Raw genomic sequence first — 27273 nt, forward strand, 5'->3', positions numbered from 1 at the left:
ACCTGAAATGTAAGGGGTCGAGAAAGAGGGCTTCGGGAGAGTGTACCGTCAAACCCTACCGATGTCACCATTAAGCCAGATGGGGGAGCCCTCGGAACCAATTGTTTGGACAGCGCGCTACGAGTCGCTCCTGTATCCACTAGGAACTGATCAGTAGAACCCAAAACCTTCGCTGATACATAAGGACCCTTCTGATCGACCGGCACCTCAACTGATTCTAACCCCCATCCAACGCATTCCTATGCATGCTGTGAATCATGGTACCCAGAGCGGTCAGTCCCTGACACTTGATACTGGTGCTGTCGATCAAAGACATTAGGTCTATCTCGTTGCTGCCCGTTAGGTTCAAAACGAGCATGATCATTAGAATTTCCTCTAAAATTCGACGGGCCCCCTCTACCTCTTAGTCCACCCTGATTATGCCCCTGACGCGATGCATACAACGCCGGGCAATCTCGGGCCCAGTGTCCCGATTGTTTACAATACGCACATTGATTCCTATTTAAATCTGATCGACCCGAAGGAGGACCATAGAATCCTCCCCTACCTCTATTAACACCCCGACGGGGCGGACCATACACTTGTGCTAACATCACCTTCGTTTTTAAATCTTTCGACTTCTTCTCCTCCTGCCCCTTCGCTTCTTGTTCCTGACGCTCATAATACTGAGCTATAGTCAGGAGGGCTGTCGGGGTCGCGGTGGACCAAGAACTTTCACTCGCTTTTAGACGAGCTGCTATTGCCGGTAATAAATTCGCCACATATTTATCGGCAAAGAGGTGTCGACCCGTATCATCCGTAAGTGACTGACCGCTAAAATCATGAAATGTCTCCTCAAAGCGCGTAAAAAAATCTGCAACTGACTCATCAACTTTCTGTTTACACGAAGCTAACATGTTCCAGTCAATCTTTTTAGGGGGAATAATTGTTTTTAACTTGGTCAAAATAGCAGCGGGAAGATCCAAGATAATCTGAGGCGGTTTCTGCGCGGGCTTTCTCTCCCTATCCTCATCCTCAAGCTCAGACCACCGAGCCTTAAAAGCGGCAACATCGTCCACCTTCCGTACAGACCGCCACATATCCGGTGGTAGGATATGCCCAAAGAACAGATCTATATCGGCTAAGGTCATAGTACTAGAATTCAAGGCCCCTTCGACTTCTTCGTAAAAGGCCGCTGGATTCTTGCGGGGATCAGGCAATGCATTCTTTAATGCCATAACATCAGCCCTATGCCAGGGAGTATAAACCCAATTGTACACAAAATATCCCTTAGCATCAGCGGAGGTAATATCCGAACTAGTTCCCGCTCCTTTAGGAGGAACATACAAAGGTGCCGCCTCTCGCATGGGTTTAGCATGCACTAGCTCGCTCTTATCTGAGTGGGAGGTTGATGATTGGCCATCACCGATACGTGAATCCGACTGCTTTTCCTCCTCTGCTTTTAGGCGCGCTCTCTCTTTAAGGTCACTCGCCGCGTCCCGTAATGCAAACAGCCGTCGAGCCGCATCAGGCGCCTTAGAGGGAGAAAAAACACCGTTACGCAATGCCTTAGCATCTAATACCACATCATCAGGCTCAAAAACTTCCGAATATTTCCGAAAGGCAGAAATCACTTCATCAGAAAAGTGTCCCAAAAAATACAACTTCTCTCTATCCTGCCACTTTTCCCAAGAATCCAACAACTCAGCAAGAGATAACTTGCCCTTAAGTGCACGAAAAGAAACTGCCCGAAGCTCACCCATTCGGTCAACCGATAACATGGACCGCGTGTCTACCTTATCCGAAGCCGATCCAGAATCCTGCGACCTCGGGGCGGACGCGCCAACATAAGGGGGCGGAGAGCGATCTAATAAATAAAAATCATCGTCAAGATTATTAAGGACAGGATAAAGTGGCTGACGAACAGCATATTGACGAGGGACTTGCAGCCTACGCTCTTTCTCTTGTCTCTCCGCCTGTTCTTTTTGCTCCCGACGCTTCGCTTCCTGTGCCCGCACATGATCATTCTTCCGTTGCTCTTTATCAACCAGCGCTTTCTCACGTTTCTCACGCTCACGCACTTCCTTCACCCATAACCGGACACACTCAAACATATCTTGACGAGCACGCCGTTTACACATACACTGTTCCACATACTCAATCTTACGCATATCAAACGATCCATACAAAGGCCATCGTAACTCAGGATCCCTTTTGGTGTATTTCCTCCATACTGTGCTGTACATTATGGAAGAAAGACCATGCTTCACATACATATCCCTATTAGGAGTCCCCTCTGGAGGGAGCTGGAGCGGATTCCTCGAGGTTTAACCGGTTTCCAAAGCAGCAGCACCACTTACGGAGTGCGCTAAAAGCAGGCATGCTCAAAAATAATGCAAAATATGCAGTATTATCAAAAATGGCACTTAAACGTTGTGCCGTTCAAATTTACACCGCTCCGGAGAAATATCTCCACATTACCTGCCTATATGTGTTGCAACGCATATATTCTCACAATAATCAATACAAGATATGACCGGTCATCACAAATCAAACACAAATAGCCAACCCAGGCTTCAAAACTCGGAGCAAGTACCGTACAACGGTTCTTACCAATCAAGAGTGTCCAGATTCCAACTGCCAAGCTCCAAAATTCACCCAAACGGCTGTCACGGCAGAACCGACAGAAGAGGTCTCAGTCGAGGACCGGCGCCACCCAGATGGTCAGCTCGGAAGGGAAGGAAGGAAACCTCGCGATGCCAGGACTAAAGTGCCTCTGGCAGTGATCACATCCCCGGCCAAATTCCTCACCTTCGTCACGACCAGTCCTTCGAGCATCCGAGTCGCCGATGAGCCCCACGTGACGGGCGCCAATTGATGAATATAGGCCCCAGCTAGGCCAGCAGGACACAAGGGTTCGCTCTCCTGCAAATGGAATATACAAGGAAGTTGGCACGGAAACTGTAAGGTACAAAGACAAAGTTTATTAACCCTTAAGGGTGATCCTACAATCCATACAACACCCTTCAGTATTGCATAGAGTAGCACAAAGAACTTACATACACGGTCCCCTTTTATACACAACAGAGGGGTTCATAAGTGGGTGGATTCAACATGAGGCAAAGAGTATTACCTTTTATGGTCATTTTCGATACAGAATCAATATATGGGCGGTGCCAACACACTTCTTGAGCCCGCGAAAACATGGTCAAGCAAGGACTAACTGATAACAGATGTGGTCAAGTCTGGGCATGCGCCAGACGGACAAAGGAGCTATTTATAGACTGTTACTAGGCAGATTACAAGAGCAACTAACACGAAGGTAGGACTCTTCTCGTGCTACGCACGTGGAGGCATGACAATACAAAATGGAGTCCAGACTTTAGTCAACATAACGGGAGAAACTCGGTCCTGAAGGAGAATTCATGTCTTTAGTAAATGCTTACTCAAATCGTTATTTCAATTTTCAACACACACACCATTACAGATGACTGTCAGGAAGGGTGACCATCAATTCATGGGAGCCATGCAACACATCATGTGTCCCATGGTGAGTTGACATGTATGCATGGTAACACAACATGCACAGGAGCAGTCCCCACATATCACAAACACGTACCACCCACAAAATGCCTTGCTGCACTCCTTACCCCAAATGACTTTTCACCATGTCTGTGCATGTAACTCTGATCCAGCACACGTTGCAATACTCATGAGGAGTAGCAGGAGGGCAATGATGACATGAGCAGACGACAGCCGCAAGAACCTGGGGAGGACATACACACAACAGTTCAGCGAAGAGCTAGTAATCCGCAGACATGTACATGTACTCTACAGGAATGATGTTGTCACCATGCCCTCAACAATTTAGTGTCCCAGCTAATATGTGTGGAATGACATCATCACTTGAATGACACATCAGAACACACCTCCAAGTCACTTAGCACACAGTCAGCTTGACACACACATTGCAACACATGCCACACAAGGCTCAAAGCGTGCACACTCAGACACAGGGACTCACCATCATGAGAAGAAGTTGCGGATAAGCTGACTCCGGATGTCCTCATCCTCATACTCACTTGCCCCGTGCCCGAGCCCTTCATCCTCCACGGGTGGATGATCCAGCTCATCCGGATCAAGGATGAGTGGCGCGGCCTTCTCCACTGCCATGTTGTGCAGCATGCAGCACACAATGAAGATTTTGCAGACCTTCACCGGTGCATATGGGAGTGCGCCGCCGGTCTTGTGGAGGCACCTGATTCTGCTCTTCAGGAGTCCAAACGTCCTCTCAATCATGCGCCTCGTCTGCCCATGGGTGTCGTTGAACCGGTGTTCTGCAGCTGTTCTGGGGTTGCGGAGAGGCGTCATCAGCCATGGCATGTTGGGATAGCCAGAGTCCCCTACATGGACACATCATGTGAAGAAGTGGGTCAGGACATGACATGCGTGAGTACGTGCCTAACACTATCGTTGGGGATACCGTAGGGCCTAGTGATAGGCACATACTCACGCGTGTACGGGCCATATCACTAGGCCCTACGGTACACCCAACGATAGTGATAGGCACGTACTCACGCGTGTATGGGCCGTACACGCTTGAGTACGGCCCGTATCACTGTAGTGATGGTGCCCTAGGGGTACGTGTGAAATGCGCCGTACCTGTGTGGGGATTTAAGGATTACAATGGGGACACATGAGGGACAAGTATTAGGGCCTAAATCCATGCTGGTTGTCATGGATACCGAGTTTCAAGTTCACATTTTTACATCATGTGATCTTGAAAAATCAGTTGGCCACATTTAACATTGTTGCAAAGTGGTTGTTGACGTGACATGATGCTGCAAAATCAAAAGATGCAAAGGCTGTCACTGGTGTATGTTTAAAGGGATTGGAGGAAACGTAGGATGCAAATGAGTCTGACCAATCACTCTGTACTCCTGTAAATGAAATAGGCCAGCAAGGCAGATATAAGGCAGGCATGAGAGGGCACTTGCCTGCACAACATGTCAGTCGATAACACTGCTGCTGTATTGTCTCCCTCTGGCACCATGTCAAGGACTGTGGAGAGGGCCCAGCCTTTCACACAGGAGGAGAACGTGGCCCTGCTGGATGTGATCCTCCCACAGTACCCCATGCTGTATGGTCGACCAGGGGAGCAGGTGAGTGCTGACTCCAGTACCTTTGCCTGTGCACCTTTATTGTGTCTGTCACTTCTGGCATTGTGGCCAGGTGTGACAGACATGCAATGTTGGGTGGAGTGGGTCCCAGGGGGGGGATGGCTTATGTCTCTCATGCAGGGCTTGATGTAGTTCATGTGTGCACTCCTCACTTGCATTGTGCTTACTGTGACATTCACTGCATAGTGCATGGCACATTCCACCAGTCAAATCCTCTTGGGCATTCTTGTTCTATTGTCCTGCGGTGATTCAGTGGTCACCCCGGTGTGACAGGTGACTGCACCCACAGATGTGTGTGAGAGTTGAGTGGAGCTGTGGTGAGAGTGGTGAGAGTGTACAAATGATATGTACGCCCCCTGGACATTGATGTGTGTGAATGTTTCTTGTCATGTGGATGAGTGTCTATGTGGAGTGTTGCACCACAGCTGCATGGAGGAGGCAACTGCTCAATCCATCTGATGTGTGAAGTAAGCCGTGCTGTGTGTCTGACTTGCTGAGCTAGCCCCACACCTGTGACCCCCCCTGGCAAGTGGCACATGTGCAGAGTGAGGTTTGCATCCGCTGTTGCCAATGGCAGGTGATTGATGTGTGCCTGTGTGTGTCTGTGTACTCTGCTGAGGTTTCGTCAGTGGCCTGGCGCATGTGACTGCTTTGCGTTGCTGTCCATCAGCCTTGTGTTGCTTGGGATGCACAGTGTGTGCCATGATCAGGGATTGAATCGCACCCCTCATGCCACCTGTGTACTTACTATGCCATGTAGTGCATTGCTGCGTCCCCAGTGGAAAAAGTCCCTATGACTAAGGTGCTATTACTTGCCAGCATACTATGCCCTGTTCTACAAATCTAAGATGTTCAACTGTGTGTCTCTGTGACACGGTGCAGGTGTAGTGATGTTGTCCCACTTTGTCATCCACACAGGTATCCCCCTACCACAAGGGGAAGATCTGGAATGACGCCGTCAAGGCCGTGCAATCGGCGGAGGGTCGCAGTCGGCGCCTGCCACAAGTGAGGAAGAGATGGCAGGACATCCGGTGCTGGACCCGGAGGATCGCCCGGGTCATGCTGAAGGAGGAGGCTCCTCGCAAGCATGGCGGGCACCGGCGCCTGACCCACCAGATGCGGCGTGTCCTGGCGGTGGTCTTCCCTGACCTGGATAGGCGGATACAGGAGTTACAGCAGCAGGAAGGGGGTAGGTACATGTGTGTTTGTTGTGAGTCGCCAGCTTTTGTTGCTGCTCAGTCGCCTGGAGACACTGCCAGGGTATATATGTGCAGTGCATATCCTGTTCCCCCACAGTCAACCTGTGCTGTTCTTCCTCCCTTCCCCTCCTTGACATGTGTTACCTGGTCTGTGTGTGATCACTATTGCACATGGTCATCTAGGCTGCCAGATTATCAAGGTGCACACTGCTTTCAGCATCATGTGTGGGGGTGGTCTGCCTGTGCCCTGTCCTGAACAGTCCTTAGGGGGTTCATATTAGTTGCCACTGATGCTGAGTCCCAACATAGGAGTGTGAGGTTTCAAATTAACAGACTTGCTGCATGCATTACCAAGGTTGTGGCCTCAGACATGATGTGCATGAGAGGGATATATGCATAGTGCCGGGACGGTTGCTCCTGTAACAGTCAGCTCATTCCAGGACCATGGAGCAGTGTGAACACTACAGTCCCCTGTCACAGCCTGCCCCCCTACTCATGTGTGTCATCCAACACTGTGCACATTCACTGTGGGTTCATAATGGCTCTGCCTCTGTGGCATTGTTCCCTGGCCTAGGTAGTAGTTTTCACATGTGTGATACATTTGCCCACTGGACAGGGATACAGCAGTTTGCTTGTGCATACTCACACTGGGCAGTGCCTGTGTGGCTACTCACAACAATCTGTTGATGTTTGTTTGTGACCAATATGTTTTGCCAGCCCTACAAGGTGATGTCGTGTTAATGAAGCTAGTTTTCAAGCACAGTTATTGTAACCCTGAATAAGAGCTTTCACTTCTTGATTGGTGTCAGTCACATTGACTCAGGTATGAGTGGGTGTGCGCAGGAGGGGCGTACATGTTCACCCCTGATGTTTCATTGCCAGTTCTGAATAGTGTGTGATGATTCGCAGTACAGAAAGTCATCGTGCAGTGCCCCCGTGATGTTGGCCAGTGCTTGCTGTTGGTTGCTTCATTGCCTGTGTCAGTTCTTGGCAATCATGTATCCTGCTTGGACATTTTTGGCACCTGTGTGTGGTTCAGATGCTACACAGTTAGGTCTTTGTGTGCTGACATCTGTGGGTACATTCTGGCTTGCCATGAGGGGGAACCCACAGTACAGCTAGGCTTTTTTGCTAAACAATTGCAGGCCCATTAGCTTATGCATTGTCCTGGATGTGGACATGTGTGCCACTCCAGATGACAGTCAGTAGGTCATATGTGTAGCCAACTGTGTGATCAGGTGACGGATAGCCATGTGACAAATGACATTATTCAAGTTGTTACTCTGGGAAAATGTCCATTGGCACTCACTACACCTGTCAACATGTCTCAATGTTTCATATGCTTGACCTTGTTGTTTGGTTGTGAAGGACAATGATGTGCCTGCATGACAGATGTCTCCCAAGGAAGTGCACAAGACACCACCTTTACACTTTCCACATTTTAAAGTAAGGCACAGTTTGGACAACACTTGTTTGGAGTTCATACATATACATGTTCCCACAGTGTGCTAGCATTTGGGTTAGTCCTTGGTTGTTGCTGATACCAAATTACGAGTGTCAAGTCATCCAGCCACCCTGGTGCCATGTATATGTACTTACTGCTACGCCATTTCTGCCTAACAGTGGCTGATTTGAATGAGTCTGGCAGCTCAGACAATGGCTGTGTACATGTAGTTTGGTGTGCACCTCCTTGTGTGACTTCTGCTATACATGTGTGTTGTGTTCACAGAGTGCCACATTCACACATGCTAGACATGTCCATATCGTAAAGGGTTGTGATTCTCCAGGAATCACAATGTATTTCTTTGGGGTGTCAAAAGTACTCACAGGTCTCTGAGTGCGGGGACACCTTCTGCATTGGCATGTGGTATTTGGCCTTGGGTGCGACAATACTGTTTGTTTCCCAGTGAACAAGAGGTGACATGCCTTCATAGTCTTGCTGTTCTCAACTGATCCGGACACTAGCTTCTCATGATCTTGTGATTTCAAGTTATTTGCTGTTGTGTCCTAATTTTCATTGTTTGCAAGTGGCATGGTGCGTCAACCAACTGGGGAGTGCAGGGCTTACATATGTGGGGAGTATCCTAGATGTTACTCCTGATGCCTTTCCTGATATGCACTGTTGCCTATTTTGTTTGGACTCATGTTTCAGATGTATACAGGTGACTGATTTTTTCCTTTCTCTTCGCCTTGCCCACAGCATCATCGGAGGACGCCGAGGGAGACACCGGCACGGACGTGGAGGAGGGATCGAGCAGTGGTGCCACCACTGCTGTGGAGTCGGTGGGATCTAGTGGCACGGAGGGCGAGGGGAGTGAGGCGGAGGACCTGCCCAGTACCAACACAGACTACGAGGCAGACGGGTCCGAGGCTGAGCTCCCAGAGGGGGCGGAGGCAGCTCCCAGAGCTGAAAGCAGCAGTACATCTCTCGCCGCCCCCTCCATTCCCATCACCGCCCTCCCACTTGCTCGGGTCCCTTCTGTCCGTGCTAGGCCACACCGTGTCTCCTTCGTGCCAGGCACCGCACCCCCTGCCCCTGTCCCCCCTGCTGCCCTCACTGCCGAGTCTGTGGACATTCAGCGGCAGTTGCAAGTTGGGCAGACATCGATCCTGACTGTCCTCCATGGCCACACCAGACTGCTGACCCAGATGCTGTCGTACATGGAGGGCATGTCATCAGCGATGTCTGACCAACGGATGTTGCTGAGGTCCCTGGACTCGACACTGACGGCAGTAGCGAGTCACCTGCAGCGCTGCCTCCCCCCTACCCCTGCCCCATCCACAAGTCCCACACTCATGCCTGTCCCAAGCACACCCAGACATCCACACACATGCACCCCACCAGACACAAGCAGCACACCACCACGTAAGGGCAAGCGCACACCTGACACGCACACTCAGGGGGTAGCAGGCACACCCACTGGGTCTGGGGCACACAGGCAGGTCCGCAGCCACAGTCCTCGTCCACATGACTCACTCCCCAGTCCCTCCGATGTCACTCCCCTTGGCTCCCCTGCCCCAGATTCGGAGAAGGAGGCCTACTTTGCTGGGCTGGGCCTCAGCCCCACTAGTTCACCTGGCCGCAAACGGTCAAGGCACTCCACGGGTAGGGGAGTTAAGTCCCCCAGCCCGTCCACCACCTCCCCCAGTAGAGCTGCAACCCATCCCTTCGACCCCCCCCCTCCTTGGGGCCTGTTGTTTCTCCGGGTGCAGGGGAGACGCTTTAAGAACTGGCAGTAGTGTGCAGCGCTGAGCTCGCCTCCACCTTTGGCGCTGCCCCACCCCCTGTGGTGGAGTCGTCTGTCCCTGCACCCACAACACCTACCCTTCCCCCTCCTGTCCCTGCGGTGCCTGGTCCTTCCCCACATGATACCCCCCCCCCCCAGTCGACGAAACACTCTTGTGATGTGCAGGCAAGCTAGGGGAGACGCATGGCCATGTGTCCCCCCCATGGACTGCTGACATGGACTGGCCATTGGCCTTTGTGAATAGTCTCGTTTACACATTATTATTTTCATGCTGAATAAAGCATTTTCTTTTTCTTAGGAAAAGTCTTGCATTTCAGGTATTGATGTTGATGCTGATGCTACAGGAGTTGGGGTTGTGGGCATGTGTTATGTTTCAGGGAAATGTTGTGGTCTGCTGCTCATGGGGTGGAACCTGGTATCTGTGTGCCATCACGCGATCTCTGCAAAGATTTTTTGTCGTGTATGCTCTTTGTGTTTGGAGACATTGTCCCAAGGGGTGTTCCTTCCTCTGTGGCACCTGACATCTCCCCTGCAGAGAGTTGCACAATTGTTGTGTTGCCCTGTGTCTACATGTCCTTTGTTGGTGATGGATCCCTTCAACTCTGGCCATGCCTGCTCAGAAATGTGTCCGGCTGCATCGTCTGTGCATCCTTGGTACTCACTGTACTTGTGTATAGAGTATTTTGCCATGCCTTAATGGATAAATGGTCCCTTTTCCGCACAATGCATGTGTGTAATCCCAGCCTAGTACACATATGGTACTTGTTCTGCTGGGTATTTGAACACCTGACTTACAATTGTGGGCATTGTATCTGTGGGAACTCCACACTATTCCTTCCATGACAGACAACATCTTGGTGGCTAGCCCAGCACCTGAACATTCCTATCAGTCCTGGGATGTGCGTGACAGTGTGTGTTCTCTTTGGCTCTCTTAGTTTGTTAGGCAGTGACATGACTATACAGTCTTGTGGCATGATCTCAGTGTGTGTATTGTGCTGCATCTGCCAGGGGTGGGTATGCTTGAGTTATTTGTCCTCACACCCACATGTGGTATGTCATGCAGTGGGGGTAAGACCTCCTTCCTCCTGGGAGTGGGACACTGCTGTCAGTGATGGGTTGTTATGGCACTATCATCATAGTCCAAAGTTAGGGATACGTACATTCACCCATGGAGCTGTGGTCATCTGATAATGATGTACACCCCCCCATGTCTCTGTCCACTGCTGGGAGTCCCCTGCACCCACCCCTCATATGTCTGGGCACTGCTGGGAGTGATAGGCACACACCCCTCATATGTCTGGGCACTGCTGGGAGTGATAGGCACCCACCCCTCATATGTCTGGGCACTGCTGGGAGTGATAGGCACCCACCCCTCATATGTCTGGGCACTGCTGGGAGTGATAGGCACCCACCCCTCATATGTCTGGGCACTGCTGGGGGTCCTATGCACCCACCCCTCACATGTCTGGGCACTGCTGGTAGTGATATGCACCAACCCCTCATATGTCTGAGCACTGCTGGGAGTGATAGGCACACACCCCTCATATGTCTGGGCACTGCTGGGGGTCCTCTACACCCACTCGTCATATGTCTGGGCACTACTGGGAGTGATAGGCACCCACCCCTCATATGTCTGGGCACTGCTGGGGGTCCTCTGCACCCACCCCTCATATGTCTGGGCACTGCTGGTAGTGATATGCACCACCCCTCATATGTCTGGGTACTGCTGGGAGTCCTCTGCACCCACCCCTCATATGTCTGGGCACTGCTGGGAGTGATAGGCACACACCCCTCATATGTCTGGGCACTGCTGGGAGTCGTCTGCACCCACCCCTCCAATGTCTGGGCACTGCTGGGGGTCCTCTGCACCCACCCCTCATATATCTGGGCACTGCTGGGAGTGATAGGCACCCACCCCTCATATGTCTGGGCACTGCAGGGAGTGATAGGCACCCACCCCTCATATGTCTGGGCACTGCTGGTAGTGATATGCACCAACCCCTCATATGTCTGGGCACTGCTGGGAGTGATAGGCACACACCCCTCATATGTCTGGGCACTGCTGGGGGTCCTCTACACCCACTCCTCATATGTCTGGGCACTACTGGGAGTGATAGGCACCCACCCCTCATATGTCTGGGCACTGCTGGGGGTCCTCTGCACCCACCCCTCATATGTCTGGGCACTGCTGGTAGTGATATGCACCACCCCTCATATGTCTGGGTACTGCTGGGAGTCCTCTGCACCCACCCCTCATATGTCTGGGCACTGCTGGGAGTGATAGGCACACACCCCTCATATGTCTGGGCACTGCTGGGAGTCGTCTGCACCCACCCCTCCAATGTCTGGGCACTGCTGAGGGTCCTCTGCACCCACCCCTCATATATCTGGGCACTGCTGGGAGTCATAGGCACACACCCCTCATATGTCTGGGCACTGCTGGGAGTGATAGGCACACACCCCTCATATGTCTGGGCACTGCTGGGAGTCATAGGCACACACCCCTCATATGTCTGGGCACTGCTGGGAGTGATAGGCACACACCCCTCATATGTCTGGGCACTGCTGGGAGTCCTCTGCACCCACCCCTCATATGTCTGGGCACTGCTGGTAGTGATATGCACCAACCCCTCAAATGTCTGGGCACTGCTGGGAGACCTCTGCACCCACACCTCATATGTCTGGGCACTGCTGGGAGTGATAGGCACCCACCCCTCATATGTCTGGGCACTGCTGGGAGTGATAGGCACCCACCCCTCATATGTCTGGGCACTGCTGGGGGTCCTCTGCACCCACCCCTCATATGTCTGGGCACTGCTGGGAGTCCTCTGCACCCACCCCTCATATGTCTGGGCACTGCTGGGGGTCCCCTGCACCCACCCACCTACCTGCGCCCTTGCTATGGTACACTGCTGTCCTGGGCACACACCACCCCCAATTTACAGCTGATGTGCTGCACCAAGCCGTACACCTACATCCGTGGCGTGTGTATGCCTTGTATCCATCATGTATTGGGGCTGTAGGGGTACGTGTGTACGGACCGTACCCACGCTCTGGGGGCGTGGGTACGGTCCGTACACGCGTACCCCTACATCACCACTGCAATGGTGGTACGGCCCGTACCCATGCTCTGGGGGCGTGGATACAGGCCATACCACCACAGCGGCGGTGACGTAGGGGTACGCATGGTACGGCCCGTACCCACGCTCTGGGGAGCGTGGGTACGGGCCGTACCACCATTGTAGTGGTGATGTAGGGGTACGTGTGTACGGACCGTACCCACGCTCTGGGGGCGTGGGTACGGTCTGTACACGCGTACCCCTACATCACCACTACAATGGTGGTACGGCCCGTACCCACGCTCCCCAGAGCGTGGGTAGGGTCCGTACACGCGTACCCCTACATCACCACTGCAATGGTGGTACGGCCCATACCCATGCTCTGGGGGCGTGGGTACGGCCCGTACCACCATTGCAGTGGTGATGTAGGGGTACGCGTGTACGGACCGTACCCAAGCTCTGGGGGCGTGGGTACGGGCCATACCACCATTACAGTGGTGATGTAGGGGTACGCGTGTACGGACCGTACCCATGGCCCCAGAGCGTGGGTACGGTCCGTACACGCGTACCCCTACATCACCACTGCAATGGTGGTACGGGCCGTACCCACGCTCTGGGGGGTATGGGTACGTCCCGTACCACCATTGTGGTGGTGACGGGTATGCGTCCACGTCCACTTCTGTTGTGGCGGGACGTGGGATTGGTGGACACGCCCCCCAAAGTGACCAGACCATGGAGGTAATTAATGTGCAGGATGTATTATTATTTTGTGGGGTGTGGGTTATGTTTCCTGCCCCTTGCACACCCCCCCCTTTGCCACTGGGGGTTGTTCTGACCTTCTGCGGCATCTGCGTCTGTTTCTGAACACGAGGTCGTAGGCTATGAGGGCCGGGATGACGAGTAGGTTGGGGTCCATCGCTGTCCGTCGCGTACCGGTGCTCCTTGTTCGCGTCGTCCTCAATTTCCCAGCAGTTTTTGGCTCCCGTAAAAAATGCTGCGTGCGGAGTGACGTCGGCACGAATCGTACTTGCTGGTCCGTGGAACGCTGCCTGACTCCGTCCGGACGTCGCGTAAGCGCCGTCCAGAATCACATTTGTATGTATTTTTTTGCCGGTCGGTGTTTTTTACGGAAATGGTATTTCTGTGCGCATCGTACTTGCGAGTTTTTAAGGTCTTTTTCCCGAGTACGAGTCGGAAGGAAAAAACGCTTCGTACGACCATTCGTACCCGGGTTTTACCGGATCGGAATCGGCACCAGAATGTAAAAATATAGTTAGCTAAAATATCTAATTTTTTAAATGTATTAAAAATATTATAAAAGTAATTAAATATTAAAAACAATTAAATAAAACATACATGATATAATATAAAAAAGCTTAAAATGTAAAAATAATAAAAGTAATATAAAAAAAGTAGAGATTTTGATGGATAGTGAGAGCGTAAAAATTACTATTCCCACTCCAGTGAGTGCAACAGTAGGGAAAACGTTGGATAGCGTAGGGGTAAAAATTACTATTCCCACTCCAAAGAGTGCAACAGTAGGGAAAGCGTTGGATAGCGGGAAGGTAAAAATTACTATTCCCACTCCAGAGACTGCAACAGTAGGGAAAGCGTTGGATAGCGGGAAGGGAAAAATTACTATTCCCACTCCAGTGAGTGCAACAGTAGGGAAAGCGTTGGATAGCGTAGGGGTAAAAATTATTATTCCCACTCCAGTGAGTGCAACAGTAGGGAAAACGTTGGATAGCGTAGGGGTAAAAATTACTATTCCCACTCCAAAGAGTGCAACAGTAGGGAAGGCATTGCATAGCGGGAGAGTAAAAATTTACTATTCCCACTCCAGAGAGTGCAACAGTAGGGAAAGCGTTGGATAGTGGGAAGGGAAAAATTACTATTCCCACTCCAGTGACTCCAACAGTAGGGAAAGCATTGGATAGCGTAGGGGTAAAAATTACTATTCCCACTCCAGAGAGTGCAACAGTACGGAAAGCATTGGATAGCGGGAAGAGAAAAATTACTATTCCCACTCCAATGAGTGCAACAGTAGGGAAAACGTTGGATAGAGTAGGGGTAAAAATTACTATTCCCACTCCAAAGAGTGGAACAGTAGGTAAAGCGTTGGATAGCGGGAGGGTAAAAATTACTATTCCCACTCCAGAGAGTGCAACAGTAGGGAAAGCGTTGGATAGAGGGAAGGGAAAAATTACTATTCCCACTCCAGTGAGTGCAACAGTAGGGAAAGCGTTGGATAGCGGGAGGGTAAAAATTACTATTCCCACTCCAGTGAGTGCAACAGTAGGGAAAGCGTTGGATAGCGGGAGGGTAAAAGTTACTATTCCCACTCCAGAGAGTGCAACAGTAGGGAAAGCATTGGATAGCGGGAAGGTTAGAATTACTATTCTCACTCCAGTGAGTGCAACAGTAGGGAAAGAGTTGGATAGCGGGAGGGTAAAAATTACTATTCCCACTCCACTGAGTGCAACAGTAGGGAAAACGTTGGATAGTGTAGGGGTAAAAATTACTATTCCCACTCCAAAGAGTGTAACAGTAGGGAAAGCGTTGGATAGCGGAGGGTAAAAATTAGTATTCCCACTCCAGTGAGTGCAACAGTAGGGAAAGCGTTGGATAGCGGGAGGGTAAAAATTACTATTCCCACTCCAGTGAGTGCAACAGTAGGAAAAGCGTTGGATAGCGGGAGGGTAAAAGTTACAATTACCACTCCAGAGAGTGCAACAGTAGGGAAAGCATTGGATAGCGGGAAGGTAAAAATTACTATTCTCACTCCAGTGAGTGCAACAGTAGGGAAAGTGTTGGATAGCGGGAGGGTAAAAATTACTATTCCCACTCCAGTGAGTGCAACAGTAGGGAAAGAGTTGGATAGCGGGAGAGTAAAAAATACTATTCCCACTCCTGAGAGTGCAACAGTAGGGAAAGTAATGATTTAATATTAAAATAAGATTACATTAATTATCAATACCAATGAAAAGTTCATTAAAAATAATTACCAATTAATAAAAATTAATTACCATTGAAAAAAATTAGTTACCAATTAATAAAAATTAATTATCAATTAATTATCAATACATATAAATAAAAAATAATATTTACTTTATTGCAATAAATTTACTTCCAACCCAATTCCCCTATAAACCCACAACCCACTCCCAATAATAAAAAATACAATTAACATTATTATCAATTAATCAATTCCTAAAAATTATTTAGCAATTCATAAAAATTAATTAGCATTTCATACAAATTAATTACCAATTAATACAAATTAATTGCCAATTAATAATTAATTATCAATTAATTATCAATACACATAAATAAAAAAAAATATATTTACTTTATTACAATTAAATTACTTCCCACCCAATTCCCCTATAAACCCAAACCCGCTCCTAATAATAAAAAAAAACAATTAACATAATTATCAATAATCAATTAATATAAATGAATTACCAATTATTAAACATTAATTACCAATTAATAATTAATTATCAATCAATTAATTATCAAAACATATAAATATAATTAATGTTTAATTTACCATAATTAAATTACTTCCCACCCTATTCCCCTATAAACCCACAACCCGCTACGGAATTAAATTACGCAAAAATTAAATTACATAACATTCATTAGTTTAAAAAAATTAAACATACATTACAAAAATAATACATAATTTTAACACATATACTACCATACATAACACTAAAAAAAATCGATATTATGGAAATCTATATTTTTTAATTCGATATTATGGAAATCTATATTTTTAAATTCTATATTATGGAAATCGATATTTCATAACCCAATTTTGATATTCTGACCTATCTATATTTTGATAATTCGATATTCTGTCCTATCTATATTTTAGAGTCGATATTCTGTCCTGTCTATATTTTGGATTCTATATTTTGGTCGTTCACCCCGATCGACATCCTAAACAGGGGTAATATACTACGCTTACTGAATTCCATAATTAGCCTAAAAATATATCCACCGGCGACTTGGAGTCAATCGAGTTCATAGAAATATTGGATCGCCCAGGGGCTGAAGAAACAAAAACAGTTTGGTCAACTGCAGAAGTGTCTCAGAGAGTACTAAAAGAACAAGCCAAGTTCAACACCTGGGGTATAAAGCTCGAACCATTTTCAAAACCAAGATGCCCTGACCCACTGGTACCTGACAGTAAACAACGGAAAGAGAACGGTCAACCCGATTCAAATCCACGACCACTTTTGGTACTGCGTGGGGCTCACAGCAATACCAATCAATCAATCAATCAATCAGTGACACTTATAAAGCGCGCTACATACCCGTAGGGTCTCAAGGCGCTGGGGGGGGGGGAGCCGCTACTGCTCGAACAGCCAGGTCTTCAGCTTCTTCCTGAAGGAGAGGTGGTCTTGGGTCAGGCGCAGGTCGGTCGGGAGGGAGTTCCAGGTCTTGGCGGCCAGGTAGGAGAAGGACCTTCCTCCTGTAGTCGCTCTTCGGATGCGGGGGACGGCGGCGAGGGCGTGGTTGGCTGATCGGAGGTGGCGTTTGGGAGCGTAGAAGTTGATCCGGCTGTTGAGGTAGCTCGGGCCTTGGTCGTGTAGGGCTTTGTGTGCGTGGGTGAGGAGGCGGAAGGTGATTCTTTTGTTGACGGGGAGCCAGTGAAGGTCTCTCAGATGTCCGGAGATGTGGCTGGTTCGTGGGATGTCGAGGATGAGTCTGGCTGAGGCGTTCTGGATCCGCTGGAGTCTCTTCTGGAGTTTGGCGGTGGTACCGGCGTAGAGGGCGTTGCCGTAGTCCAGTCGGCTGGTGACGAGGGCCTGGGTGACGGTCTTCCTAGTCTCGGTGGGGATCCACCAGAAGATCTTCCGTAGCATGCGTAGGATGTTGAAGCATGCCGAGGAGACGTTGTTGACTTGCCTGGTCATGGAGAGGGAGGAGTCCAGGATGAAGCCCAGGTTGCGTGCATGGTCTGTCGGTTTGGGTGCGGTGCCCAGGGCGGGAGGCCACCAGGAGTCGTCCCAGGCGGAGGGAGAGGAGCCCAGGATGAGGACCTCCGTCTTGTCCGAGTTCAGTTTCAGGCGGCTGGTCGTCATCCACTCGGCTACCTCTTTCATCCCTTCGTGCAGGTTGGCTCTGGCGGCGGCGGGGTCGTTGGTCAGGGAGAGGATCAGCTGGGTGTCGTCGGCGTAGGAGATTATGCTGAGGTTGTGTTTGCGTACGATGGCCGCGAGGGGGCTCATGTAGACGTTGAAGAGGGTGGGGCTCAGAGATGATCCTTGGGGGACGCCGCAGATGACTTCGGTGGCCTCTGACTTGTACGGTGGTAGGCGGACTCTCTGTGTTCTCCCGTCGAGGAAGGAGATGATCCATTCCAGCGCCTTGTCCTGGATTCCGACGTTGCTGAGGCGCCGTACTAGGGTGCGGTGGCAGACCGTGTCGAATGCCGCGGAGAGGTCCAGGAGGATGAGGGCCGCTGTTTCTCCGTTGTCCATCAGGGCTCGGATGTCATCGGTGGCGGCGATGAGGGCGGTCTCGGTGCTGTGGTTGGCTCGGAAGCCGGACTGTGAGGGGTCGAGGGATCCGTTCGTCTCGAGGAAAGCGGCCATCTGCTTGTTGACGGTCTTCTCGATGACTTTGGCTGGAAACGGGAGGAGCGAGATGGGGCGGTAATTCTTGAGGTCGGTGGGGTCCGCTGTTGGTTTCTTGAGTAGAGCGCTGAGTTCGGCGTGTTTCCAGCTCTCGGGGAAGATGGTGGTGTCGAAGGATGTGTTGATGATGTCACGCAGGTGGGGTGCGATGACAGCGTCGGCCTTGTTGAAGACGTGGTGAGGGCAGGGGTCGGTCGGTGATCCGGAGTGGATGGAGTTCATCGTGCGGATGGTGTCTTCGGTGCTGATCGGGGTCCAGGCGTGGAGGGTGGTGGTGGGGGGTGGTTGTTCGGTCATGGTGTGCGTTGGTTGGTTGTTGAAGCTGTTGTGTATGTCCGTGATCTTGTTGTGGAAGTATGAAGCCAGGGAGTTGCAGAGGTCTTGCGATGGGGTGATGTCGTTGTTTCCTGCGCTGGGGTTGGAAAGCTCTTTGACGATGTTGAAGAGTTCCTTGCAGTTGTGTGCGTTGTTGTCCAACCGGTCCTTGAATGCTGTTTTCTTGGCGGCGCGGATCAGCTGGTGGTGTTTCCGGGTGGCAAGTTTGAAGGAGGTCCTGTTGTCCGGTGTCGGTTCCCTTCTCCAGACTTTCTCGAGGGCTCGGCAGTTCTTCTTGGAGCTCTTGAGTTCGTCGGTGAACCATGGGGCTTTCTTGCTGCCGGGTCTGCTGGGCGGGGTCCTCAGTGGGGCGAGTTCGTCCGCGCAGTTGCTGATCCACTTCGTGAGGTTGTCGGCGGCCTGGCTGGGGTTCGCTGAGCTGGCAGGAGGGTGCTGGCTCAGGGAGGTGGCGAGCTGGTCTGCTGTGATCTTGTTCCAGCTTCTGCGGGCGGCCTGTTGCTGGTGGTGGTGGGTCGTTGTTTTCTTGAAGGTGAAGTGGACGCAGCTGTGGTCCGTCCATTGAAGCTCTGTGGCGTGGCTGAAGTCGATGTCCTTGCTGGATGAGAAGACAGCGTCGAGTGTGTGTCCGGCGAGGTGGGTGGGGGTGGACACCAGTTGCTTGAGTCCCAGGTTGGCGAGGTTGTCGAGCAGGGTGCTGGTGTTGCGGTCGTTGTTGTTCTCCAGATGGAAGTTGAGGTCTCCCAGGAGGATGTAGTCAGCGGAGGGGAGGGCATGCGGGCTGACGAAGTCGGCGATGTCCTCGCCGAATTGTGTGCGTGGTCCAGGGGGTCGGTAGATCAGGGTGCCTCTGAGGGTGGTGTTCGGGTTGGTGTGGATCTGGAAATGCAGGTGTTCGGCGGTGGTCAGGGAGTTGTCGGTGTTGGTCGTGAGACGGATGGTGCTCCTGTGGATGATGGCGATGCCTCCTCCCATCTGGTTGGCGTTTCGGTCCCTCCGGACGATCTTGTAGCCCTCTGGGATGGCGATGGCGATGTCGGGAGCTGAGGAGGCGTTCATCCAGGTCTCCGTGAGGAAGGCAACGTCTGGAGCTGTGGTGTCGAGGAGGTTCCAGAGTTCGATGGCATGTCTGTGGACGGAGCGTGTGTTGATCAGGATGCACTTGAGGTGGGTGCTGCTGGTGTTCGGCTTGGTGGGTGCTGGTGCGAGGCAGGTCCGGATGCAGGTGAACTTGCAGGCGTGGCAGCTGAAGGGTCCGTGGGTACGTCGTGGAGAGGCTTGATGGCATTCTGGGAGTCGGCCGGTGTTGAGAGCGGTGAGGGTGGCGGCGGAGTACGTCAGGCGGGTCGGTCGGGGTCTTCGAGGTCCAGGGGTCCTGGCACTGGGCGCGGTCCAGGCGCGGACGGGCGTAGACGGGCTTACCTTTGGCGCGCCTTCGGCGCACAATCGACGCGCCCGCTGCGCGTGACCGCTGCGCGTTCGCACGGTCGCCATTTAAGGCGAAGTGCGCGGGTGGGCGGAGCAGCTGGGAGGCGGGAGCGGGGAGGGTACAGAATAGAAAAGGGGCGGGGAAAAGCGGCGGTGGCGGGAAGGGAGGGCGGAGGGCGGACAACAAGGAAGGAAACCACAACACGGGGGAAATAAAAATTATACAGAACGGGCACAAATTCTCAGCAAAACAAGGGAAAACAAGGAAAAAAAACCAAAGTTATATCAAACAGGCACAAATGTTGGACAAAACAAGGGCAAAAACAACCGCAGCGGCGCCCGCCGGCGATCGGCAAAACGAGGCAGCAGCGAGGCAGAGGGCAGGCAAGGGGCACACGCAGCAGCTGGTGGCCGTGCGGCGCGGGGGTGTCCCACAAGTGGGTCACACTCACCTGCGTCGCACGGTCGCCATTTAAGGCCAAGTGCGCGGGTGGGCGGAGCAGCTGGGAGGCGGGAGCGGGGAGGGTACAGAATAGAAAAGGGGCGGGGAAAAGCGGCGGTGGCGGGAAGGGAGGGCGGAGGGCGGACAACAAGGAAGGAAACCACAACACGGGGGAAATAAAAATTATACAGAACGGGCACAAATTCTCAGCAAAACAAGGGAAAACAAGGAAAAAAAACCAAAGTTATATCAAACAGGCACAAATGTTGGACAAAACAAGGGCAAAAACAACCGCAGCGGCGCCCGCCGGCGATCGGCAAAACGAGGCAGCAGCGAGGCAGAGGGCAGGCAAGGGGCACACGCAGCAGCTGGTGGCCGTGCGGCGCGGGGGTGTCCCACAAGTGGGTCACCCCCGCGCCGACATCCCAGATCACAGAGAGCTACGCAACAAAAGATGATTCATCACGAAAAGCCCTGCCTATCAAGACTGGAGCTGGCTCTCTAGGACTATAAATGTCAAATTAGAAAATCAATGACAAAATAAGTACAAAGATGAGAACTCTTCCAACACTCTTAACCTGTGCTCTTGGAACGTCAATGGCCTCGGTGATAGGTTTACCGACACAGGGGCACATTATCAACGAGGCGATAAAAAATTATCGCCGCTTTTGTGTCCGTTTTCGGACGAAAATTGGCGATAATTTTAACGCCCTATTAGCAAGGACACGCTAACGCGTGAATCCATGCTTCTTCGCCCTTTTCCTTAACGCCCAGCTTTGCACCTCTAATGAGATGCAAAGTGGGCGTTCCTCACATGAATAACGGGAGAAATATCGCTAAGCTACATTTCTCCTATTATCAAGCCTCACGCTAAGAAGCATAGCGACAAGAAAAGTAGCGATAACCTCTGTTATCGCTACTTTCCTTACGCCTGCTTTGAAACTGACTTAGCCATGATATCCTATGGAAGGTGGATATCGTGGCTAAGTATGTGTAGCCCTATCAGCAAGCTATCGCCAAAAGTTGTGCGATTATCGCTGCATTTCCAGCGATAATCGCACAGTTGGCAGCTTGCGCTCTGAATTTTATCGCTTTGGAGATAAGCGTTGCTGATAGCACGCTATCTCCGCGATAAAATTCAGAGTTGACGGTGATAATTATCCTCGCGCTAAGTGCGCTTACCGATAATTATCGCCGGCCCTTGCTGATATGCACCATAGAACTTTATAACTATCTGAAAAGATTTGATATCATTGCACTGCAAGAAACGTGGTCCGATTATCCGCCGGCACTTCCTGGCTATAATCTGAACTTCATTCCTCCCTCGCAAAATGCACGGTTTTGTCATAAAAAGGACGGCCTTGCCATATATAGTTATATAGGGAACATTTATGCACTAATGCCCCTCGCAAATAAACTAACCCCGCCAAATGCAATGCAAGTGATACAAATTTCTACTAGAGGGAGGGCCAAAAGGGAAGATATCATTTTGATAAACCTCTATCTACATCCCCCAGAAAAAACTAGTGGAGCAAAGCAGCTGAAGGAAGAGCTCACAAAACTATAAAACGTTGAGGATACAAACAGTTGGATTATCAGTGGGGATTTCAATCTAAATATGCTCAGCAACCCAACTACAGATATCACTTATGAGGAGGATCCATTCGCTTGGGAGCCAAACTCTCAAGATAACACCTCTGGAGGCAGAAGCTCGAAAACAGCTCGGAGACTTCTTTCATCATTAGAAGAACTGGGCTTCCGAGCAGTTAATGGCAGATTCTCAGGGGACCGCCCTCAAGCAGCAACCTTTCACCGTACAACGGCCAGTTCCACAATTGATTTTACATTCCTTCCATGTAGTTTGTATCAAAGGGCAAGGGATTTCCACATTGGCTCCCTAGACTACAGCGACCATCTGCCCCAGGAAGTCACGATCGATGCCATTCCAATACTAAACCCACCTACAGCTAACGCACACAGGTTAAAATACACTGAGAACGAGAGGCGGGTAAAATGCAGAACGGATGACCCACAAAGTCTCCTATTCCACGCTAAACAGGTATTAGGCGAAGAGCAAACAGGAACAACAGATCTGATTGACAGCTGGGAGGTGTTTACAAGAACATTACGAAATAAAACAGGAACAAAAAAGGGCAACGGTCATGCTGAAGGGGCGGTCAAAGATATGAGGCATAAAAGCAATTTAAATTTCAGAAATAACACTCATATAAAAATGCTTAAGACCTTGAGCTATCTAACACTGCGAAGACCGAGGATAGACCCCACCGCTCAACAGGAACTGAGACGACTAAAGGGCGACCGCAGGAAGTTGATTTGGCGACTTAAACATGAAGCAGAAGAGACTCTGTGGGCCAAACTATTACATGATATTAAAACCGGCAACAGTGCACAGTTTTGGCAAAAGTTCAATAATATGACTAGCGAGCGGAGTCAGGGTATTGAATCTTATGCTGCAGAAGAAGCCTGGACAATTTTTCTTGGCTCACACTTTAATGAAACTCAAGAAACCAGGCAAGGGTCACACAATTCCATACATGACTCCAAAGTCCGGCAACTGCAATCCAATGAAATCCAGGCGTCGGAACAAGAAATCTCAACTAAGATTGTGCAGATCTGTAAAAGAATTTCAAAGGGAAGACGAGAGGGCGCACCAGGGCCAAATGGGATCCCCTCAACTTTGTTTAAACAAGAGCCTGAATTCTGGACTGCCATTCTCAAACGACATTAATCCCATCATCCTGGAGGAGGGCTATCATCTTACTAATTTACAGAAAAGGAAATAGAAATGACCCAAGAAGCTACCGGCTAGAATCCTTACTTGACAACGAGGCCAAATACTCCGAGGGCCTTTTACTCCAGGAATTAACATCATGGGCAACAGAAGTTACTGCAATTCCATACAATCAAACCGGCTTCTGCAAAAACACAGGGACGACTTCCAATATTCTAGATCTATCCCTAATGATTCACTCTGCTCTCGCAGCAAAACAACCCCTATACCAGTGATACATCGAATACAGCTCCGCATTCGACTGTGTTAACAGAAACCTTCTGTGGCAAAAACTAAAATAGTTGAACATCCTGCCACTGCTCTTAAATCAACTAATCCTCCTGCATAGTGACACATGGGTGCAAGTTAAACTAGGTAATGGAGAATATCTATCGAGGAAGATTCCAACAAGGCTGTGTGCTCGCCCCAACACTTTTTAATCTATTTATGGGAGAGCTATCAACTCTGCTGAACGAAAGCAACTCGCACACACCCAATCTAGGTGGTACCCAGCTGTCCACCCTTTTCTACGCGGACACCCTGGTACTCATTAGCCGTACCCCGGTAGGCTTACAGCGGCTGTTGGACATAATGTCACGATATTCTGCAACAAATATGCTTAGCATTAACCAAGAGAAAACCAAATTCATGTGCATTAACACCCATAAAAAGAGAATAACAAATAACTGGTTCTTTGCATCAACGAAGCTGGACATCGTTTGTGAATACAGATATTTGGGGGTTATTATAGACGACAAGGGCAATTTCAAGCCACAATGCGATGCCATAAAAAAGAGAGGTCTAATTACTGCGGTAGCTTTAAGAAACTTAAAAAACAAGATCATTGGTCCAAGCCTCCTTCCTCTTATTAAGGTGATCCAAGCAAAACTAATTCCAGCCATTACTTATGGCAGTGAAGCTATGAGAGGGAGGGACGCTGATACAGTTGATGGCATCGTAGCAAGAGCACTGCGCACGATCTTTGGCTTGCCAAGTTACACATCTCCCACACAGATGAGAATTGAATTCAGGCTCCCAAGAGAAGAGCTGGCATGCAAAGGATCATATAGAAAAAGCTGGCACAAAATAAGCAGGGTAGAACCGAAAACGCTAAATGCTCTCCTGTGGAAGGACCTACAAACCAAAGAAACTTGCCCTGCAAGGCTTTATTTGGAGGCCACTATCAACCAGCTGGGGCTACGACAGCTTTGGAAAGTCCCAGGGGCCCCGGCAGGCTTCAAAAAAGTAGTAAACAAGACTGTCAGGAAAGAATCACTCTGGCAGGATAAAGTGTCCCTGGTAGAGCGTGCACATGGCTGGCTTACGGTACAATCCTACACTAAACCCTTGCCTCAAGGATACCTCCAGAAAACTAAAGAGACATTTTTGAAATTGCGCCTAGGGCTGCTGCCCTCTGCAAATCATCTACCCCCTTGGCTATGGGCTCAGGCACCAGCAAAGTGTTGTCTTTGTGGTGAAGGTGAAGAAAACATAGTGCATCTGATAACTATTTGTAGGGGACTACTACAAGAATGACGGGCCCTGCTGAGACCGTTGTTCAACAAAAAACGGATACGGTCTTGCAGGCAAGCGGTGCTGACATGCTTTTGTGGCAACGACATCCAACTGAGCTGCCGGATGGTAAAATTCCGAGCAGCCACCGAAGCGTGCCTCAAAAAACAAAAAGAACTTCAAGGAGATAGGAGTATGGATGCAGAGGAGAACATACCTTCATGACCCACACGGAGAAAAGCTCCTGAATGCCCCAGCGAAGAAACAGGAAGTACAGAGTCCGCAATTCGAGCTTTTTGATCCAAGACACCTCATCTGAAGGGACAGCGCCCACGACCTTAAATTACTCTGTTTTAATCAATGTTTCTTGGTATCACACCTTTCAAACTTTTGATCGACCGAAATAAGGATAGTTTAAGATCATACGGTGGGTTATCTCATGCCGCCCCCTTGTACCAAAGGTTCTGATAACTAGCTGGGCTGAAAGGGAGACCCAGCAAGTTTAATTTACTCCGGGGGATCTAACCCTTGCTGCCCCATAACAACTGGCTATGCCCTTCTTCGTAATAAGTCCTCCTCACCTCTTAGTCCTCGCCAGGCTTATCCTGGCAAGGAGCTCTGCTTAAGTACATTTTGCATTTCGAGCTAAGCTCCAAGTGCCGATCTTTGATGCACTGCACCCCCATCAATGGTAATTTTGGAAATAAGTTCTCTCTATCCCTTAGCCAACGCCGGGCCAAGATTGTCAAGATGACTAACCCCAGAATTATATGTAAATCAAGCATCTAAGCACAAATTATGCCCTGACTTTTTTTTCTAATATATCTGCAGGACAACCTTGCATTAATAGATCTGGCCAACTGCTCTTAAGAGCAGTATAAACCAATATGGGCACTGAGTAATGAAACCATTGCAATTGCCACCTGATCGCCTTGCTAAGGCTCTTAATAATCAGCACACATGGCACTTTATTCCCCTCCCAACATCCCCTGCAGTAGAAAAGGCTCTGATAGGGGAATTTTTGGGCTAGCCTTCACGTATACTTGAGGCTTATAAATTATTAACCGCATGTTTATATAGTTTTTATCTTGTATTCTGAGCAAGCAGTCCTTTAGTGTTGAACTATTATTGTAATTTGTTGTCCTCTCTTTTTTTTTTACTTGAAACGGTGTAAAACGTAGATTGTTTGTAATGGTTTTAATTAACTGCACAATAAAATTTTACCTTACCTTACTGTCCCCATAGGCCAGGATGGGCAGTTTGATTAAAACATCTTATAATCCTAACTATCCCATTGCACATGGTAGAAAAACGAATTTAGTATGCCTGAACTCAGAATGATAAACTACATCATTTAGTGAAGTTGATTTTAACATTCTATGTTTCAAAATACCACTTTTAGAAAGGAAGTATTTTTCTTGCCTAACCATCCAGCCTGCCTTGCTAGGTTGTGCATTGCATGTCTGGTTTGTGAGTCACAGGAGGGCTTGGGCTCCAACAGTCTGATGGGTCAGGGCTGGGCTGAAGAGGACCATGGCTGAATAGAGATGGAGAGTAGGGGGAGGAGATTTCCTTTCAGCTACCTGGGTCAGGTCTGCTTTCAACAATGCTGTCTCCACCTCCTGCCAAGTAGCTGCACAGAACTGGTTTTGGCTAGGTACAGGCACCCTCTGCCTTCAGAGGACAGAGGATTTACAAGTATAAATATTGGGGCCCAGACCCCAAGATTTTAGGTCATTTCTGGGAATCAAGACACCTCTTGCCAAGGAGAAGAACCAGAGAATCTGCAGGAGTTTTTGACTACCCCTGTGCCAGTGTGTTATTTGCTGGGGTTGGCCTGTAGTGGTTTCTTTATTGCCAAGGAAAGGAGAAAATACTTTTTATTGAAAACTTTCATCATCTTGAAGAGGAATCTCCAAGGGCTTGAATTGTGCTTGCCTCCTGCTGAGGTCTCAGGGATACAAGATTTCACCATCAGCTCCTCTCTGAATTCCCTTGCTGGGGATTCTGTCTGCAGAATCCTGCATATTGTTGGGAGCGTGACGCCATCGCAGCTGTTGCCGTCACATCATCAGAGAAGTGTTTCACTGCCGCAGAGGTCACCGCCGCATCACTGGAGAAGCGTGTCTCCGTCGCAGCTGTTTTTCGTCGCATCACCGGAGAAGAGTGTTTCCACTGGATGGGTCGTTGTCGCATCATCGGAGAAGCGTGCCGCAGGGCCTGTCACGGCACAGAAGTTACAGAGTTCGCCACACGGCGGTCGGGCATGCACGCAACGCCTTCACGTTGTCACATCGCATCAAGGGCGCCATCTTATCGCATCGCACCGGACCGTCGCATCACATCGAGGCGCCATCTTGTCGCATCGCAATGCTCCGCCAGATCGTCGCTTCGCCTCCTCTCTGATAAGGAACAGACGCATCGCCTACTTTGTGCAAGCACTGAGGGACA

This window comes from Triturus cristatus, chromosome 8, assembly GCF_964204655.1.
Source record: "Triturus cristatus chromosome 8, aTriCri1.1, whole genome shotgun sequence".
NCBI lineage: Eukaryota > Metazoa > Chordata > Amphibia > Caudata > Salamandridae > Triturus > Triturus cristatus.